The sequence below is a fragment of the Eumetopias jubatus genome, unplaced genomic scaffold, assembly GCF_037043125.1.
Source record: "Eumetopias jubatus isolate StellerSeaLion01/CBP00866 unplaced genomic scaffold, mEumJub1_p1.0 scaffold_17, whole genome shotgun sequence".
In the NCBI taxonomy this organism is placed as follows: domain Eukaryota; kingdom Metazoa; phylum Chordata; class Mammalia; order Carnivora; family Otariidae; genus Eumetopias; species Eumetopias jubatus.
Genome location: NW_028274823.1, coordinates 33,270,181 through 33,290,619, shown reverse-complemented (window position 1 = coordinate 33,290,619; position 20,439 = coordinate 33,270,181). Strand labels below are relative to the sequence as shown.

Below are 20,439 nucleotides of genomic sequence, written 5' to 3'. Positions count from 1 at the left end.
TCACAATAGATGTTGGCAACATTTTCCTCCATTACCCCCACCCAACCCCTTTCAATTATGAAATTCTGAAACTTTTACTAGAAATCTAATTTTCCAAAAATAGAACATGTGGAAAATTCTTGATATTCCTTGCCGATACTTTTTGCAACTTACAGGAAGATTTTAGTGCCCTTCTTCCTTGATTTAACTCTGGTTCAAAAGAAAGATATGGTTTAGAAGTAGGAGAAATGACTAGTTCATTTAGGCATTAATAATCCTGAAGGAGGAAAACATAAGGCAGCCAGACACAATAAAGAAAAAATCAGAAAGATGATAGGTGAGATCTCATGGTCAGATTTACCAAAGAATATGGCTCAAAAAGGGTAAGAGTCTAAAAGTGAAATAACCAACTATGTGAGAAATCTGATTATGTGACCCTAAGTAATCTTAATGGGTAAGAAAAGTGAAAGGCATTTAAAATACTTATGTGACCTGAGGGACCTTTGAGAAGGAGCTTAGAAATTATGGGTGAGTTTAATTCTATTTTATATATTTCTCTATTTTCTAAAAATTTCTATGATGACTAGAGCTTTTATAAAATAAAGTTTCCCCTCAAGGATTTGTACAATAGAGAAAAAAGATGGCAGGTAATTGAGAAGAATGTTTAGGAGCTAGGAGATTCTTTTAAAAGTAGCATCCCTTGGGCTAAGTATCACTTGGAGATGAGGTGTGCAGGAAGAAATGCTAAAGATAACAAAAAAAATTATTTTGATTATGGTTCAGTGCAAGACATGAACAGGAAGAGAGATTCACAATGATAATGGATTATGCAAAGGAATTGGAACCTCTGAACTTTTTGCTTCAATCTAGAAAAAGCAATTCAATCAATTCAAAGTATAATATACATCATTAAGAAGTCATTGAAACAGATAAGAAGTTAAGAGAGTCCATGACTTTTCTAAATGAGTAACGAACTTTACAGATGCAGGGGCGCCTGGGTGGCTCAGTCTTTAAGTGTCTGCCTTCGGATCAGGTCATGATCCTGGGATGGAGTCCCACATCGGGCTCCCTGTTCCGCGGGAAGCCTGCTTCTCCCTCTGCCACTCCCCCTGCTTGTGCTCCCTCTCTCGCTGTGTCTCTCTCTGTCGAATAAATAAACAAAATCTTTAAAAAAAAAAAAAGAACTTTACAGACATGATGGTCTTTAAGTTCTAAGAGTTAGTAATCTAAGTCACAAAATACGGGAGAGGGTGGATTCAGGAAACTTCACATGAGGTTGATTCTTGGCAAAATCTTTAAAATAAATATGGAAGATTTGTTAGCACCTAGAAAAGAAAGTCCCAATCACTTGAAACTGGCATGGATTTATTAAGTCAAGTTAAATCAAATTACCCCAATTTGGAAAATGTGTAGGAGGGTGCTAGAGTTAGTAACTTTTGACAGTCTCTCAAATTCATAGAAATAGTGTATTTTATTTCAGCAAGAGGTTCATCATGCTTTTTATAGAAATTTTGAAACAAAACTAAAAAGAATAATATGATATACCTCTATATACCCATTACCCATCTTTAACAACTACTAGTATTCTGAGACTTTTGTTTTCCCTGTTACTCTCCCCTCTACAAGATTTTTCATTGTTGGTATTGGAATACTTTAAAGCAAATCCCAGGTATTATATCATTTGTAAGTACTTCACTATGAGAAAAATGTGTAACATACAACAGGATGAGAAAGATGTATAACAAAATCTTTCATGATATGTTTAAAGATGAGCTGGATAAACATGGACTGGATAAGAATGAACTTAGAGGATTGGCATTAATGTGAATCATGGCTAAATCATGTCAACAAATGGTTTGAGATCCACCTTGAAGCAAGGTTATAGGGGAATATACCACAAAGTTCTGTCCTTGTGTTCTGGAAGCTGGACTGGATCGCCTGACGGAAGAACCAAGCGGCACCTGGAGATCTTGGAGGATAGGAGGTTTATTTAACGCTGGTGGCTCAGAGGAGAGTGGTCTCCAAAGGCCGAGCACAAAAAAAGGGGCCAATTTATACACTTCTACTTCTGCATGCTTGGCACTTTTGGCGCGTTTGTGAAGCAGGGGCAGGGAGAAGAACCGGATTTGTGAGCTTGGGAAGCAGAGCAGGGATAAGAACCCGGAAGAGCCCCAGGGCAATGACTGGGACTCTCTCGCTGGCTCAGTGGGCCATCTTAGGACACAGATTTTCCTTATCAGTTGTCACAGTCTTATTTGGCACATTTTATCAATGATTTGGATGAAACCATTGGAAGCATGGTTAGCAAATTTGCCAAAAATACATAGCTTTTAGTGAGAGTGCAATATATTACATGAAAGATTTAAGTATTATCAAACTGGAAAGATGGGCTGGAGCCACAAGGCTGACATTTAAATGATACACGCAGAGAGAGAATCCTGACTTGGAGATTATTTGAAAAAAATCTATAGGTTTTACTGGACCACAATTCTCAATATGAGTATCTAAAATAACTAGTCATATTAGGTGGCATCAATTAAAGTTAACTTTCCAGATAAAGGATGTAATAACTTCACTCTCTCTGCAGTATTATCCTCAGTTCATAGCAGTGTGTTTTGAGAGAGATATTAATAAACTGGAGGGCATCTAGTGGTGGGTAACTAGGGTGACATGAGATCTAACTATCATGATATGTAAAGAATGGTTAATGGGACTGGGGCTATTTATCTTCAAGAATGGGAAACTGGAGGATGGGATTTGTATACTGGCTATCTTTGAGGATTTGGGAGGAAATTTGTAATGTAGAAGAAGTAAACATACTGCATTGTGTTGTAGCTTAAAGCTGAGGTCAATGGGTGGGAGTTAGAATGAAACAAAATTTGGATCACGATAAGAGCTTCCTAGCAATTACAAATGTCTGGCAATGACCTGGACTACATGGACATGCACTTCTTTCAGTGGAGAAGGATACTGCAAAGGTTAAATACCCAGCTTTCGAGAATTCCATAGAAGTAGGTTTGCTGCTTAGAAGAAGCTCGAAACCTTGGCTGTACGTTAGAATCACCTGAAGGGCTTTAAAAATGACCAGTGCCTGAGCCCTGTCCCAATTCTGATTCAGTTGCTCTGGATGGGATTGAAAAAAGTCTCAGGTGATTCTCCTGTAAAACTGGGGCTGGGAACCTTGGAGTGCATGGAGTCTTAAGGATTCTTTCCACTTAGAGATTTTTTTTGATCTGAAAAAGACATACTACATTCATGGCATATTAAAAAGTCAAAATGGTGGAAAGCCTGAAGATGACAGTGAAATCAACTACAAAACTGAGCTCAGGGAAGAAAAGAGAATTGTTTAAGTGAGACTAAAAGTACTAGAGGTTACCAGAGAGACTGCGTCTTAGAAGAGGGAGTGCATGTGTCTTCAGGAAAAAGGTAGGAATGAGGCTGAGTGGGAATGGTAGAGGGGAAGAAAGCATGACTGAAGAATGTGGGCGTCTGAAGAAGATGCCAAATCCAGGACAGTCCCAGGCAAACTGGGATGGTTGGTCACCCTAAGAAGCTTCCACAGGTCCCTAAATGAGGATAGTACAGGAAACCTTTTGTTATCCTAGACCCTCCCCCTGCAGAGTGAAGCTGTGTGTGTGTCTGTGTGTGTGTGTGTGTGTTTTAAGATTTTATTTATTCATTTGACAGAGAGAGACACAGCGAGAGAGGGAACACAAGCAGGGGGAGTGAGAGAGGGAGAAGCAGGCTCCCTGCTGAGAAGGGAGCCTGATGCGGGGCTTGATCCCAGGACCCTGGGATCATGACCTGAGCCGAAGGCAGACGCTTTAACAACTGAAGCCACCCAGGCGCCCCTAAAGCTGTGTGCCTCACATTGGTGCAGTGAACAACAGCAGAGGTTACAATTCATGCTCCTCTAGCTGTTGGTTCCTGAGTGCCTCACCTGAGTGCCTCACATTGGTGCAGTGAACAACAGCAGAGGTTACAATTCATGCTCCTCTAGCTGTTGGTTCCAGTGATGGGGCCTTGCTTGCTTGCTGGGCATCTTGTCAGGGTGCACCCCCTTTGGGGTGCCTGGGAATCCCTTACCCTACCTCTCTCTGAAGCTCCTGCTGAAACCTCTTAGAGATTTTGAAGCTTGTTTCTTTGAAGAGCTTCCTAGTAGTTCTCTCACTGTTATTTCAGTCCCCCTCCCACCATGGTGTTAAATAGTCTTGAAGGTGACTTAACAAAGCTAGCGGGCTTCAGGGAGAGTGCAAGGTCTACCTTTAAAAACTAGGCTAGACACATGCAGAAGAATGAAACTGGGCCATTTCCTTACACCATACACAAAAATAGACTCAAAATGGATGAAAGACCTAAATGTGAGACAGGAATCCATCAAAATCCTAGAGGAAAACACAGGCAGCAACCTCTTTGACCTTGGCTGCAGCAACTTCTTGCTACACACGTCTCCAAAGGCAAGAGAAACAAAGGCAAAAATGAACTAGTGGGACTTCATCAAGATAAAAAGCTTTTGCACAGCAAAGGAAACAGTCAACAAAACCAAAAGACACCGGACAGAATGGGAGAAGATATTTGCAAATGACCTATCAGATCAAGGGCTAGTATCCAAAATCTATAAAGAACTTATCAAACTCAACACCCAAAGAACAAATAATCCAATCAAGAAATGGGTAGAAGACATGAACAGACATTTCTCCAAAGACATCCAAATGGCCAATAGACACATGAAAAAATGCTCAACATCACTCGGCATCAGGGAAATACAAATCAAAACCACAATGAGATACCACCTCACACCAGTCAGAATGGCTGAAATTAACAAGTCAGGAAATGACAGATGTTGGCGAGGATGCAGAGAAAGGGGAACCCTCCTACACGGTTGGTGGGAATGCAAGTTGGTGCAGCCACTCTGGAAAACAGTATGGAGCTTGAAAATAGAGCTACCCTATGACCCAGCAATTGTACTACTGGGTATTTACCCAAAAAATACAAATGTAGTGATCTGAAGGGGGGGCACGTGCACCCCAGTGTTTATAGCAGCAATGTCCGCACTAGCCAAACTATGGAAAGACCCCAGATGTCCATCGAGAGATGAACGGATTAAGGAGATGTGGTACACACACACACACAATGGAATATTAGTCATCAAAAAAATGAAATCTTGCCATTTGCAATGACGTGGATGGAACTAGAGGGTATTATGCTAGCAAAATAAGTCAATCAGAGAAAGAAAATTATATGATTTCACTCATTTGTGGAATTAAAGAAACAAAGCAGAGGATCATAGGGGAAGAAAGGAAAAAATAAAACAAGACAAAACCAGAGAGGGAGACAAACCATAAGAGACTCTCAATCATAGGAAACAAACTGAGGGTTGCTGGAGGGGAGGGGGGTGGAGGGATGGGTAACTGGGTGATAGGCATTAAGGAGGGCACGTGATGTAATGAGCACTGGGTATTATATAAGACTGATGAATTACAGACCTGTACCTCTGAAACCAATATACATTATATGTTAGTTGAATTTAAATAATAAAAAAAACCCTAGGCTAGAGGTCGCTGAGGGATGGCCTATTAGGAACAGGCTAGGGGCATGCAGCCTCCACATACTTTCACAATATCTTTCTCATAAAAAGAGGAATATGGGTGGGACATGTTGAGTTGTTTGCAAAAATAGCACAGAGAAAATCCATCTGAAATCATAAGAGACGTGCCCATGGTTGTGCTTTAAATATAAAGAATAAATGGTATGGTTTTCACTCACTGTACCCCTAGAAGGCCTCACAAGTGCTCTGCTCTTTTTTTTTTTTTAATAGCAGCCATTAACTAGGAGGTAGTTAAAGTGCATTATGAATTAAAGCAGTAGTTTTCCAAGTATGGTCCCTGGACCAGCAGCAGTAGTATTACCTGGCAACTTGTTAGAAATGCAAATCCTCTGGCCTTAACGTAGATGTAGTGAATCAGAAACTCTGAGGACGGGGTCCAGCAGTTTTGTTTTAACAAGCCACCTAGGTGATTCTGAGCAGGTTTATGGTTGAGAACTGGATTACAGAAACTGTGTCTTTAAAAGGTTCTCTAAAGGACTTGTCCAGAGCCTGCTCTTTGACACAGGGCTGAACTCAAAGACTGCAAACCGAAAGCTTCAGTTCTAACCACTGAGCCAGGGTGGGGAGTGGGGTTGACATTTGCTTAGTATAATAGGTCATGTGATAGGAGTGAAAAACTAACAGGGAAGAGTAAAATCAACTAGAATCAGAGTGACAAAACAGTGGCCAATCCAATTAATTCATGTCATTACAAAATTACAAAGTCATTATTCAAGTGACTATAATTACTAATACATACTGCATAAAAAGGAATTGTATAATATGAGCTGAATTTTTAAATATACTGTATTTTGTTTCACCTTGGAGATGTGGCTTATTGTGAGAACATTATGTCTAGTAGGTTCTAGTAGGTTCCTTAATTAAAGCCCTATGTTGACAGGAAAATAGAAACTCGCTGAATTTTAAGAAGACAATTTGGGTGCTATAGGTTTATTTTCTTGGAGTTAGGCAGTAAAGAATCACAGATACCAAAAATGTGAAAAAATTATGATCATAATCATAACCATATCAGCCATAACAATAATCATAACTACCATTTATTGAGTGCCTACTGTGTGCACACACTGCTGTGTGTCTGGCACTAAGGATGAAGTTGTGGATAAGCCGACTTGGTCCTTGCCCTCCGAACCAGTGGTTCCCAACCTTGGCTGCACGTTGGATGTACCAGGGAGCCATTAAAAAACAGCAACGTCCAGGCCCCACCTCTCACATTTCTGATTTAATTAGTCTGGGGTGGAACTCAGGAGTTGGTATTTTCACAGAGTTCTCTAGTGAATCTAATATACAGCCAGAATTGAGGCTGGTGTGATGGAAGACCCAAGCGTGGAGATAAATAATTATGAAGCTTTAAGTGATAGAAAAAGTTTAGAGTGCCGTGCAGAGTGCCAGCTAGTGTGGAGTTCATAAAAGGGGTCTCTGAGGGGTCCTTGAGGAAGTGACTTTCAGTTGGGATCTGAAGGCTGAGTAAAAAATAGCTAAACAAAGGGAGTGGGAGGAAAATGTTCTAGGCAGAGTAAAAAAATTGTGCTTGGGGGCTGCAGCAGGGGCAGAGTGGTACAGTGAGGCTGAAGGGAGGCAGAGTGAGGGGAGGGTGGTGATAAGAGAGACTGGAAGCCTGGGAGGGTAGAGCATGTGGGACCTATGGTATACAAGAAGGGCTTTGGCTTTTATTCAAAAGTGATGGGAAGCTCTGAAGTGTTTGAAGTAACTAGTGGGTGATGTGATCATACAGGCACTTTGAAAAGATCACTCTGGCTTTAATGTGGAAAGTAAATTGTTGAGAGGCAAAAGTGGATGCAGGGAGATCAGTTAGGAGCCTGCTATGGGAGGTGGTGGTAGTTGGACTAGGGAGGCAGCAGTGTGATGGAAGGGGATGGGTAGGCATCAGAATCTTTGGGAAGCAGGACCCAGGAAAACACACAAGGTCTCAGAAATATTTCCTGAATGAGTGTGTTGCTTGGATGTGAAGGGTGAGGGTGAAGAAGAAATTGAGGATGATGCTGTTGTTCTTGATATCACAAATGGATGAGTTGTGGACATGTTCACTGTGCTGTGGATGTTGAACTATGGGAAGCTGGAGGAGGACCAGGCTTGGGGGAAGCATGCATTCTGTTTGGATAGAATAGGTTTGAGGTGTCTATGAGTCATCCAAGCTGAAAGGGCAAGGAGGCAGCTGTAAATTCAAGAATACATGTTTCTGGACTAAATAGGAGTTAAGACTATTGCCCACATATGGACAGTAGTAACTGAGGCCACAGGGCGAATTGGGATCATTCTAATCACTCTTTTCATACAGAGCTCACTACATCTTCACATCAGCTTCCCAAAGTAAGTGATAGATGTTTTAAAAATTTTAGTCTAGAAAATGAAGATTTAGAAAGTTAAGTAACTTGCCCAAGTCAAACAGCTAGTAAGAGTCAGGGTTGAGAGTCCATCCTATGAGATTATTACATACTCATAAATAAGAAGATGCATTACTACTTAATCATACCGTAACCTCTCTTTAATCAGAATGACTCGTTCCCAGAGACAATGTAGAGTTAACTGTGCTTGCTTAGAAAGAACTAGCTAAATGTGGAGTTCCTTCTATTATAAACCTATCATTCAGGGCTATTATTCTTTGTAATTCAGTGGGAAAATATTCCATGGAGTTTATGACTAAGCCCTGGGATCCAGATTTGGGATTTACTACCCAAACATTTGTCCTCTTGCTTCCTACAGTACATGCAGACTAAAGTTGAGGTTTCCTGGCAGCTAACTAGAAATAGAACCATGGAGTTGAGAAGTTAAAACACATTTGAAATAAGTTCCCTACTCCTTTTCTTGATGGAAAACATTGTGTACTAAAAATTCAAATCAGTCTTATCCATTCATTTATTCAGCTGACATATGGAGTACTGACATAGGCCAGACCCCTTTGCTGGTTTCTGGAGATCTAAAAGATACACTGTGTTCTCAAGGTACTTGTTCTCATAGAGGACACTGACACAGGTTAAAGGCCATTGCAGCACTGTGGGCAGGTGCCATGAGACAGATGCAAAGGAGGGTATTTATATTTTATCCATCATTAGAGGAGGGGCAAGAGGCTTTCTGGAAGACTTTCTGGAAACAATGACACATAAACTGCTTATTCTCAGCCTTAATTTCCTCATAAGGTAGAGTTACAAGAAGGGAGGAAGGAAGAGTGTTTTAGGCAGAAGAAAGAAGCAGAAACATTGTGCAAGGCATGAGAATATGAAAAAGAAGGGCCAAAGTAGAGACTAACACCTTGAATTGTACCTGGGGACATGTACACAAAATTGTTGTTAAAGAGTGTTACTTTTATTTTGAGACACATTGCTCAGAGAATCAGAAGTTCACACTGGTAGGGCTGTAGAATCCGGTTTGCATTTTTGGGATGATCATGCTAGCTCTGAAGTAGAGAATGAATCAGAAGGGGAAGAGCCCAGATGTGGGAGCCTTTCCGAAAGCTGTCGTAGGAGTCTGGGCAAGGAATAAGGAGATAAATGAAAGGATTTGAGAGCTATTTAGTGGGTAGAATCAATAAAATGTAGAGGTTTTTGTTTGTTTGTTTTGAGTTTGATTGGAGGGAGAAGGAGGAGTTTAGGGAGACTGGTGGCATGGTGGTGACCTTCACTCAGCAGATTATGCAGAAAAATTAGGACAGAGAGAGTTAAGTTTTATACGTGGTGATTTTGGCTGTAGAATATCAAAGCACATATGTCCAGTAGGTGACTAGAATTATAGATTTGGAGCTCAAGAGAAAGTTCTGGACTGGAAATATAGATGAGAGCATCATCACCATAGAGATTAGGGAGTCATTTTCATACAGATTAGGGAGTCATCACCATTGAGTTGGAAATATGTATATAAAACGAGATGAACCAGGGTTCCAAGATGGAGCACTGTGGAACATCCCTATTTAAAAGGTATGAGAAAGAGAAGCCACCAAAGCAGGGGTCAGAAATAGGAGGACTATTACAAGAACCTGGTGTTATGGAAGCCAAGAAAGTAGAGACTGTATGTAGTAAGAAATTAACTGTGTCAAATTCTATAGGAAATGCAAATACTGAAAAGCATCCATTGGCTATTTCTGTGAGTGGCTTTAGTGGACTGGTGGGACAGAAGCCAGGTGTGGTAGATCAAGGAGGGATGCATTGTGAGGACGTGGAATTTAGGAATACACAGAGTATAAGGAGGAAAAAAAACAAGTTAGAGGAAGTCAGATCTTAAGAACTGCTGTGGCGTGGGTTAGCTCACTGGGGATGCTGGAGGGGGAGAGCTGGACGCTAGAGAAGTGGAATGAACATACCAGTTTCATAGAAAGTTCTAAGAAGAGAGGAAGTGGCCTTTCCCCACCCAGTCCTGAGAGAATAGGTGGAGGGTGGGCCTAATAGTGTCTTTGTTATCTAAACTATCCCATCCTTAAAGATGGGTCTGTCTACCAGTGTGTCATTCCCAGAGGTCAGTTCTACGCAACAAAGACTTTCCCAGAAGGTGGAGTAAAATTTTCCTCTTCAACTCATGTGTTCCCCAGAGCCTTTGGGTTTGCAGGAATTTCTGTAAATAATTTGAACTATTTTAGCCATCATTTCCAAGGACCCTAATGTATGTTTCCTTTTGTGTGGAATCCTGAGCTTTTGCTGAGGTGGAGACACTTTCCCTTCCACTCAGAACAATATTATAATTCCAAAGAAGATAAAGCATATGGAATCACTCTTGTCTGCTTTGGCCCCCCAAGTCTGTTTCCTTCTCTGGCTGTATTCCTCCTACCTCTGTGTGTCTGAGCAAGTAAGATAGCAGACTGGCTGTGAGCAAGAAATGCATGGAATGTGCTGCACACATCGCTCTTGTGGCCTCCACATTGCATCAGTATTCTACAGGTGGCCTCTGTCTTTAAGGGAAAGACAATCTATTTCACCTAGTGGAATAAAAAGAATGAGAATCCTATGAAACTAAACATGCAAATGATGAGTATGTAAGGCATAATAACCACTTATTGTTTAACAGCTTATTTTTACCCTGTTAGAAAAATCATGGCAATTGGGGCGCCTGGGTGGCTCAGTTGCTAAGCGTCTGCCTTCGGCTCAGATCATGGTCCCAGGGTCCTGGGATCGAGCCCTGCATCGGGCTCCCTGCTCGGCGGGAAGCCTGCCTCTCCCTCTCCCACTCCCCCTGCTTGTGTTCCCTTTCTCGCTGTGTCTTTCTCTGTTAAATTAAAAAAAAAAGAAAGAAAAATCATGGCAAGACAGCTCAGTGGACATGAAATCACAGTTGGGGGAGTTAGTCTTGTTATCTTAGAGAGGACATCCTTCGTTACTCTGGAGAAAGAACTTTCAGGGAAATGGCATACTTGATTCCATGGGCCAAGGCATCTTTACCCCTAGACCATGCTAGAGACACACACCACACTGTCCAATTCTTTTAGTTGCCTTTACACTCCATGCAGATGACCCCCCCCTACCATATTTACACATTCTCTCTTCACTCAGCGTGCAAAACTGAATAGGACACTACATTCTTAGTTGTATTCTGCATTTGAGGAAATACTCAAGTCACAGTGATGCAGGCAAGACGTTTGTGTTCAAAGCCGACAGCCAAGAAAGGATTCTTGATACGTCTTTGGTACAAAAAGGTGGTTTTATGAAAGTATGGGACAGGACCTGTGGGCAGAACAAGCTGCACCAGGGTCATGGGGAGTGGCCCATTATATACTTTCAAGTTGGGTGGGAGTTAGGGATAGCAGAAGTCTCCCAGGTATTTTGAAAACAAGGTTTCCAGGGTCCTGAGGGGGCTAGCTATTGTTAGGAAAAGATCATTTATTACTGTGTAGTAAAAACTCAGTCACGAGACTCTTCAGATGTATATCGGTGGGTCATATGCTTGGAAGATGATTGCCAACATGTATCTTAGGGGGTAGAGATAAAGGAAGTTTCCAAAGGAATTTTTTTTAACGATTTTATTTATTTATTTGACAGAGCACAAGCAGAGGGAGCAGAGCAGAGGGAGAGGGAGAAGCAGACTCCCTGCTGAGCAGAGAGCCCGATGCGGGGCTAGATTCCAGGACCCTGGGATCATGACCTGAGCTGAAGGCAGACGCTTAACTGACTGAGGCACCCAGGCGTCCCCCAAAGGAATTTTTATATGTTAAAGTAGACTCACAGGATCCTGGGGATTGGGCTAAGATTGCCTTCTGCCCTCAGCGAAGTATTAACATTGAGGCAGCTGAGTTCCTGGAGGAATGTCACTCTGCCTGGTTCAAGGACTCGTCAATGGACTGTAGGTAGTAAGGACATTTAATAATTTTTCTTCTGCCTTTGTTTCCCACATCAACTGGACTGAACATACATTTTTTAAAAAGTGTGGGCAATGTTGGTAGGAGCTGCTCTCATCTGTTATGTGTTGGTCTTACTAGTTTTGCTCTAGGAGGACACCCCTTTCTCTAAGGTCCAGGGACTTTCTTTAACCCCTCCTTCCTTCCACCACACTAAATGAGTACAGAAAATAAGCTAAAAAATCTAGGGGATTTTTAGATTGTCCCTCCCAAATATCAATTGTGTCTGTTACACTCTTGACAGGAACTAGATACTGATCAACTTAAGGTTGAGTTCTAAAGTATCTAAAGTGCAAATACTCTGTGTTGATCATTAAAGAGAGAGAGCCAGCTGTTTAATTACTGATGATCTATGACAAAGTTACCATGGGCATTTAGAAACTTGACGGTATCTCATCCAGAGAGCTCTTCCCTCTTGTTTTGTTACATAACAGCAGAGGTGCCTGAGAGGAGGTACCAAATTTCCCTCAGAATAAAGCTCTGAATCCACCCAAAGTCTGGCCCAGTGACACCTGACGATTCTGCCCCAAAGAGTACAAAAGAGATTACACTGACCTAGGAAGAATGAATGAGTGGGGACCCAGAGATGGCTGCTGGGCCTCATCAGGTTGGTGAGTGGGTAGAAGGGTGGCAGAGTGGGCAGAGAATCAGCAAAGTCAGCATCAGACTACCAAAGCACAACTTCCTATTTACCCATTCCCTACCTTCTGGGTTCCCAGTGTCTTTGCCCCTTTACTCCAAACTGGAAACCCTCTGTAAATTTTTCTTCTTCAGCTCAAAGCCTTTGGGTTTTTAGGAATTTCTATTAAGAATTTTAAATTATTCAGAGAATCAGTATAAGGAAGGAAGAAGGGAAGGGGGAAAGGAAGGAGGAGAGAGGAGGGAGGGAAAGGAGAGAGTAAGGATGGTCACGTGGTAAAATATTTTAAGAATTGCTTGGTGCAGAAGGGAACCAACATGCAAGCCTGGGACTTCTATCCTTGAGGGGACCTGCTTGCTGGGTTAGCCCTTGGATGTGTCTGGATTTCAGAAGGGTTCTCACCGTTCTGAGGATTGGTGGGGATGGCTCACTGTGCTTGGACTGCGCAGGTAGTGTGGTTTGTGCTGGGTACCTGCTCTCCTTCTGAGAGTGGAATATTGGTGAATGCTGGATGGAAGGTGCCTTTGTAGCTGTCCCCCAGTGAAATCCCTGGGCACTGGGTCTCTGGTGAGCTTCCCTGATAGACAACATTTCACATGTGTTGTCCCAACTCACTGCCGGGGGAATTAAGTATGTCCTGTGGTCTCCACTGGGAGAAGACCCTTGAAAGCTTGTGCCTGGTTTCCTCCAGACTTAGTCCCATGCTTTTTTTCCTCTTAGCTGATGCTTCATATCCTTTCCCTGTAATAAATCTTAGTTGTGAGTATGACCGTATGCTGAGTCCTGAGTCCTAGCGAATCCGTATTCTTCCAGAGATGTCTATGCCTTTACCCAGTGAGAACACACTGTACGTATTATTTCGCATTTTGCTTTTCACATATAAAATATTTCAAAGACAGTCTGTATCAACATTCATAAATCAAAATCTTTGTCATGCCTGCATAATATTATCTATAGTGTATTACAATTTATATATCCAGATCCCAGTTAATGGACCTTTAGTCATTTTTAGTCTAGCTATTACAGATAATGCTGCACCAAACATCCCTATACGTGCATCTTTTTGTAACTTTGTAAGTATTATCAGGAGGTTAAATCTTTAGGAGTAGAATTCTTGGGTCAAAGGATATATGTATTTTACTCTTTCATAGGTATTACAAAATTGCCACCCACCAAAGAGGTTGTATGAATTTTTACTCCCACCAACATGTAAGAAATGCCTGTTTCCCCACATCATTGTTGATAAATAGAATTTCTTTACTGAATTTCCTTCCTGAAAATTCACCCTTCTTAGATGTACAGTTCTATGGATTTTAACAAACGTATATGGTCATCTAACTACCATCACAATCAAAATATAGAGTGTTTCCAACATCTCTGCAAGTTCCCTTGTGGTCTTTGGTAGTCAGTCCTCTGTCTCTGAACCTCTACCCACTGATCTGATTGCTGTCCTTAGTTTTGCCTTTTCCAGAATGTCATATAAATGAAATCATACAGTATATAACCTTCTGAGTCTGGCTTTTTTCACTTAGTTTAATGCTTTTGAGATTCATCCATGTTGTTGCCATTATCAGTAGTTTCTTTCTTTCTTGTTACTAACTAGAATTCTACTGCATGGTTGTGTCACAATTTGGTACATTCACTAGTTGATGGGCATTTGGGTTATTTTGAGTTTTGTGTAGGCGTATGTCTTAACTTTCCTTTGATAAATCCCTAAGAGTGGGATTGCCTGGTCATATGGCAAGTGTATGCTTAACTTCATGAGAGACTGCCAAACTCTTTCCAAAATGGCTGTGCCATTTTGCATCCCCAGTAGCAACATATGAGAATTCCAGTTGCTCCACATCCTTGCCAACATTTGGTATTGTCAGTATTTTTTTTTAATTTTGGCCATTCTAGTAAGTATGTAGTAATATTATACATTTATCTAATAAAAAAACTTTGCTGTTCTGGTAAGTGATAAAAGCTATCTCATTTTTTTCATTTACATTTCTTTAATTAAGGGCATTGCAGTACACTTAATATGTTAAGAATATATGTTCTTCTTCAAATTGCCTATTCATGTTTTTTGCTTATTCTTCTTTTGGTAGGTTGATCATATTCTTAATGATTTTTAATGATTCTATATATTAAGGAAATCAGCTGGTTCATAGTTGTTGCAAATATTTTCCTTAGTTTGTAATTTTTACTTTTTTAAAAATTTTATTTTATTATGTTATGTTAATCACCATACATTATATACATTACAAACTGTGTTGGGAAAATTGGACAGCCACATGCAGAAGAATGAAATTGGACCATTTCCTTACACCACACACAAAAATAGACTCAAAATGGATGAAAGACCTAAATGTGAGACAGGAGTCCATCAAAATCCTAGCGGAGAACACAGGCAGCAACCTCTTCGACCTCAGCCGCAGCAACTTCTTCCTAGAAACATTGCCAAAGGCAAGGGAAGCAAGGGCAAAAATGAACTACTGGGACTTCATCAAGGTAAAAAGCTTTTGCACAGCAAAAGAAACAGTCAACAAAACCAGATATTTGCAAATGACCTATCAGATAAAGGGCTGGTATCCAAAATCTATAAAGAACTTATCAAACTCAACACCCAAAGAACAAATAATCCAATCAAGAAATGGGCAGAAGACATGAACAGACATTTTTCCAAAGAAGACATCCAAATGGCCAACAGACACCTGAAAAAGTGCTCAACATCGTTGGCATCAGGGAAATCCAAATCAAAACCTCAATGAGATACCACCTCACACCAGTCAGAATGGCTAAAATTAACAAGTCAGGAAATGACAGATGTTGGTGAGAATGTGGAGAAAGGGGAACCCTCCTACATGGTTGGTGGGAGTGCAAGTTGGTGCAGCCACTCTGGAAAACAGTATGGAGGTTCCTCAAAAAGTTGAAAATAGAGCTACCGTATGACCCAGCAATTTCACTACTGGGTATTTAGCCCAAAGATACAAATGTAGTGATCCGAAGGGGTATGTGCACCCCAATGTTTATAGCAGCCATGTCCACAATAGCCAAACTATGGAAAGAACCCAGATGTCCACTGACAGATGAATGAATAAAGAAAATGTGGTATATATAGACAATGGAATATTATACAGCCATCAAAAAACCGAAATCTTGCCATTTGCAACGATGTGGATAGAACTAGAGGGTATTATGCTAAGCGAAATAAGTCAATCAGAGAAAGACATGTATCATATGATCTCACTGATATGAGGAATTCTTAATCTCAGGAAACAAACTGAGGATTGCTGGAGTGGTGGGGGATGGGAGGGATGGGGTGGCTGGGTGACAGACATTGGGGAGGGTATGTGCTATGGTGAGCGCTGTGAATTGTGTAAGACTGATGAATCACAGACCTGTACCTCTGAAACAAATAATACATTATATGTTAAAAAAAAAAAGAAGAAGATAGTTGGAAGGGAGAAATGAAGGGGGTGGAAATCGGAGGGGGAGACAAGCCATGAGAGACTATGGACTCTGAGAAACAAACTAATTTTTTACCTTTTTAATGGCATATTTTGCTGCAGAAATATTTTTATGTTTTATATTAAATATATCTCATGGTGCAAAGATGTGGAAGTAGAAATGAGAGAATTTATGAATGGAAAGTATAGAACACAGGGGACTATAAGGCCAGGCAACCTGGGTGAGTCAGTTTACCCCACCTTGGCTGCGACCCCCATACTAGTGATATGTGGCCAGTACAGATTTTCTTAGTTTGTCTCGCTACAAAGAACCAAAGCTTATTGACAAATGCAGCTGCTTTGAGAAAGGGTAGAATCTTGAGGGTGCAATTCTTCAATTCAGATGTGGAAGAGGATTCATTTAGTGGAAGCAATGTACTTATTGCAGAGACCATCAATACATGAGATTGTTACGCGTGTTGGCTGGGACACAGGGAATTCCTGTCTGCAGTCTCAGTGATATTTTGCTGGAAACAACCCTCCTCCTTGCCAGCCCTATACTTGAATATGGAATTCCATGATGACCACAAAGACTTATTGTGCTCCATGCAGTCTATGGGCAAAATAATGCAGGAGAGGCCAGAAGGGGTATGGGTGAAGAGGTAGATGGTGCGGTGGGAGGAAGTAAGGAGAAGAAGAGTGAGGAAGGGACTCCTTTGCTTCCTTGTTTCCCACACACAGAGCCCCTGTCGGCATTTGATTTTTGCAGTCATTAACATTTTTAGAGTCAGGCATACCAAGTGCAAAGTCAGTTACTTGCTGCTAATCTGAAAAGAGCACAGCTCACAGCAAGAACTGTGGGGTGGGGAACATGAGATTGGCAGAATCTAATTTGCAGGAAGAGCTTGTTCTGCACCCCTACTTCCATTTCCATTGCCTGGTGTCCCTAGATGGGCTCATCCCACCCAAAGCTGAATCTCTGAAGGGGTTCACTCAGGATCAGCCAGGCTACTTTGTTAAGATAAATGCACTCCTTTTCTAAAGAGCTGTGAACTGAGATTAACAAGCTAATTAACATTTCAAAGAGTAGGAATAAAAGATCATAAATAAAAGCAAATGACTTCCTCTGAAGTCTGTGGTTCAAGAGATCAGTGGGACAGGGCGTGGTTAATCTACTCAAGTATCCATCTCTACCTCTCTTCCATTACGTCCTCCACCTTTCCCTTCCCCTCTTATTCTGTCTTCTTGCACGTGTCTCCCAAGCCTGAGTAAACCATGTTTTCCCTCCCTCTCATTTGCCTTTTGCCCTTTAACTAACTGGCCTTGCAGTTTATTTTTAGCATTTGTGTATTTAGTGACATTGTACTGACTTCCTTGACTTAAAAACACAGGCAGGAAAAAACCCTACCAAATTAAAATGCTCTGTCCTCAAACTTGACTCTGGATTTATTAATTGGAAAAATATGGGTGGGGGTGTGAGATGGAGTAAGATCTTTCCATTTGAACAGAACTTGGGGTGAATTCTTTTGCACTGAGTCGAGGAACAAAGCTGAGTAATTTCTACATGTCCCTAATGCAGAGCAATGGCTGAGGCAGTGGAGTGGGCATGAGAGACCCAGATTGGATTCCTCTCTGCTGTTTGTAAGATGTATGACTTTGAGCAAGTCCCTTTACCTCTTGGGGAATTACCTTGGGGACTCTGTTTTAAAAGGTACAACATTGTCTGGTGTCATCTGTGACAACATCCCGACAACCCCTCCAGCCAAATCCTCAAAGTCAGTCACTTTTCACTTCTGGATGATGGGATTGGCTCCCACATACAGCACTATTACTACACAGTAATAGTGTACTGTACTAAGGCACTGTACTAAGCCTTAGTCATGTGGTCCAGGTTAGGGCAGTGGTTAAAAACCTGGCCTCTGGGTCCAGAATACCTGTGCTTGCTTCTACATCAGTGTAACTCTGAGCAACTTCCTTAACCTGTGACTTAAGTTTCCTCATCTGTAAAATGACAATAATGACGATGATAATAGTACCTGTAATTCTGACCTTATTTAGAAAGAGTCTTTGCCAGTGTAATTAAAGATCTTGAGATGAGATCATTCTGGATTTCGGGTGGGCCCTAAATTCAATGACTAATGTCCTGATAAGAGAAAAGAGAGGGAAATGTGACATACACAGACATAGGGAGAAAGGCTGTATGCAGTGTTTAGAGAGATGCCCCCACAAGCCAAAGAATGCCAGCAGAGGCTGGAAGAGGCAAGAAAGGAATCCTCTCCAGAGACTTTGGCCCTGCTGACACCTTGATTCTGGACTTCCAAAATTGTGAGAGAATAAATTTATGTTGTTTTAAGTCACCAAGTTTGTGGTAGTTTGTTGTGGTAGCCGTAGGAAGCTGATGCAGATGATAATAGTACATCTACCTCCCAGGATTGTTGGGTTAAATGAGTGGTTATAGTTAAAGTGCTAAGAGTACAAGGCACCTGGGTGGCTCAGTTGAGCATCTGCCTTCGGCTCTGGTCATGATACCAGGGTGCTGGGATCAAGTCCCGCACTGGGCTCCCTGCTCAGCAGGGAGTCTGCTTCTCCCTCTGCCTGCTGCCCCCTCTGCTTGTGCTCTCTCTCTCTCTCATATAAATAAATAAAATCTTAAAAAAATAGAGTGCTAAGAGCAGAATCTGGAATACAGTGAAGACTCTTGAAATATAGGCTGCTACATATTGTTAGCTCATTGGATCTTACCGAGCAACCCTATGAAGTAGGTACTATTATGACTCCCATTTTGCACATGGAGAAATGGAGGCTTAGAGAGGCTGAGCAAAGGTGAGCTTGTCTGGACTCTGCTCTAGCTTGAGCCACCCTTCAGAAGTTCGTGGAGTTGAACTTTCTGCTCATGGATCCTGGTTGGCTTGGTAACCCCTCATGATGATGTTCTCTCAGCAAAGATTCTTAGGTATGGATCCACCAAGACCAGAAGATATAGAGAAGACCTCCCATGTAATGGTGTTTATTCCTCCTGGATTCACATTACCAGCCCTGGTCTTGGCATAGGCTCTGCTCCAACAGAGCCAGGCTCTGTCTACACTTGGTTGTTTGATTGTCCTATGACCTGACCTCACTGGAGTAGCCCCAGCACCTCATCACAAGAGACAGGTGTGTGCTGCCTAAAAGTCCACACCCTCCCTCTTCAGGGACTTCATAGGCCCCAATGATTTCTTATTTACCCCTATTCTGCTGAGTGTAGATTATACAAATGATTAGAAATAAGTCAGATCACTTAGAGTAAGGCAAAGCCCTTGCTGGAAACTGCAAGGTCCTATGAGCAAGCAACTTGGTTACCCACCTGACCATATTTTTATTTATTTATTTGACAGAGAAAGACACAGCGAAAGAGGGAACACAAGCAGGGGGAGTGGTAGAGGGAGAAGCAGGCTTCCCGCTGAGCAGGGAGCCTGATGTGGGGCTTGATTCCAGGACCCCGGGATCATGACCTGAGCCGAAGGTAGACACTTAACGACTGAGCCACCCAGGTGCCCCTCCCACCTGACCATCTTTTATTATTGTCCCCCTGCATCACTCTCCATGAGTACTGACCTCATGGCCAGGTACTGTCCCACCTCAGGGCCTTTGCACATGCAGTCTAATTGCCTTTAATGCTCTTGCCCAACAGGTATGCATGCTTTCTTTTTTACTTCCTTGACTCTCAATATCACCATCTCAGAGAGGCCTTTCTTAATCAACTTATCCTTCCTCTTCACCTTTCCTGCTTTTTTCCCCTCCTTAGCACTTATAGTTATGTAACATGCCATAAATTTTACTTATCTTGTTTATTGTCTTTTCTTCCAAACTACGATATAAGTACCGTGAGGATGGGGATACTTATCTGTTTTGTTCACTACTATAGTTCAGAGCCTAGGACAGGGCTAGTGCACAGTATAACGCATTCCCTAAACAATTGTTGAGTGACTAATTGAAAGAACGAACGAAGCATAGCCCCTCCCCGATAATAGCTATGGAACTCCCGAACTGAAGTGGGTCAATTCACGAAGTATCTAGAAGCAGCACACGAAGAGAGAACTACTGGAACAATCGAGCTTTGAAGCATATGGAGGGAACATAGCCTCTTATTGAGCTTGATTTTAAAGGAGACAAGGAAAAGGATGTGGTGGAGAAAGGGGAATAGAATTCTAGGTGATGGAAATTTCAGATTTCTCAGGAAAAGTCAGAATCCAAAATTCATTTATTCAACTGGGAATACAGCAATGAACAAGTCAGAAGAAAAGTCCTTGCACTCAAGGTACTTATATTCTAGTGGTCATAATGTCAGGCAGTATGATCTTGGAGAAAAATATCTGCTTATTGGAATGGTGAGTTAGGAAGGGCTTATATTTCCAGAGGGCTGAGAGGTCTAGATCAGTGTGGCTTTCATCTGGCAGCCTGTAGGAAG

General features: G+C 41.7%; 1 protein-coding gene across 6 annotated transcripts in view; it reads left to right on the top strand.

The window, feature by feature from the left end:
• Positions 1–20,439, top strand: part of ENTPD1 (ectonucleoside triphosphate diphosphohydrolase 1) — a 133,459-nt gene that overhangs the window by 59,554 nt on the left and 53,466 nt on the right. The window contains exon 1 of one of the 6 annotated variants that reach the window (XM_028098663.2): positions 11,804–11,870. The exons of the other annotated variants lie outside the window; for them this stretch is intronic. The gene's annotated coding sequence lies outside the window, so the exon portion shown is untranslated. Of the gene's footprint in view, positions 1–11,803; positions 11,871–20,439 lie in introns of those variants that run through there. 6 annotated transcript variants of the gene reach the window in all.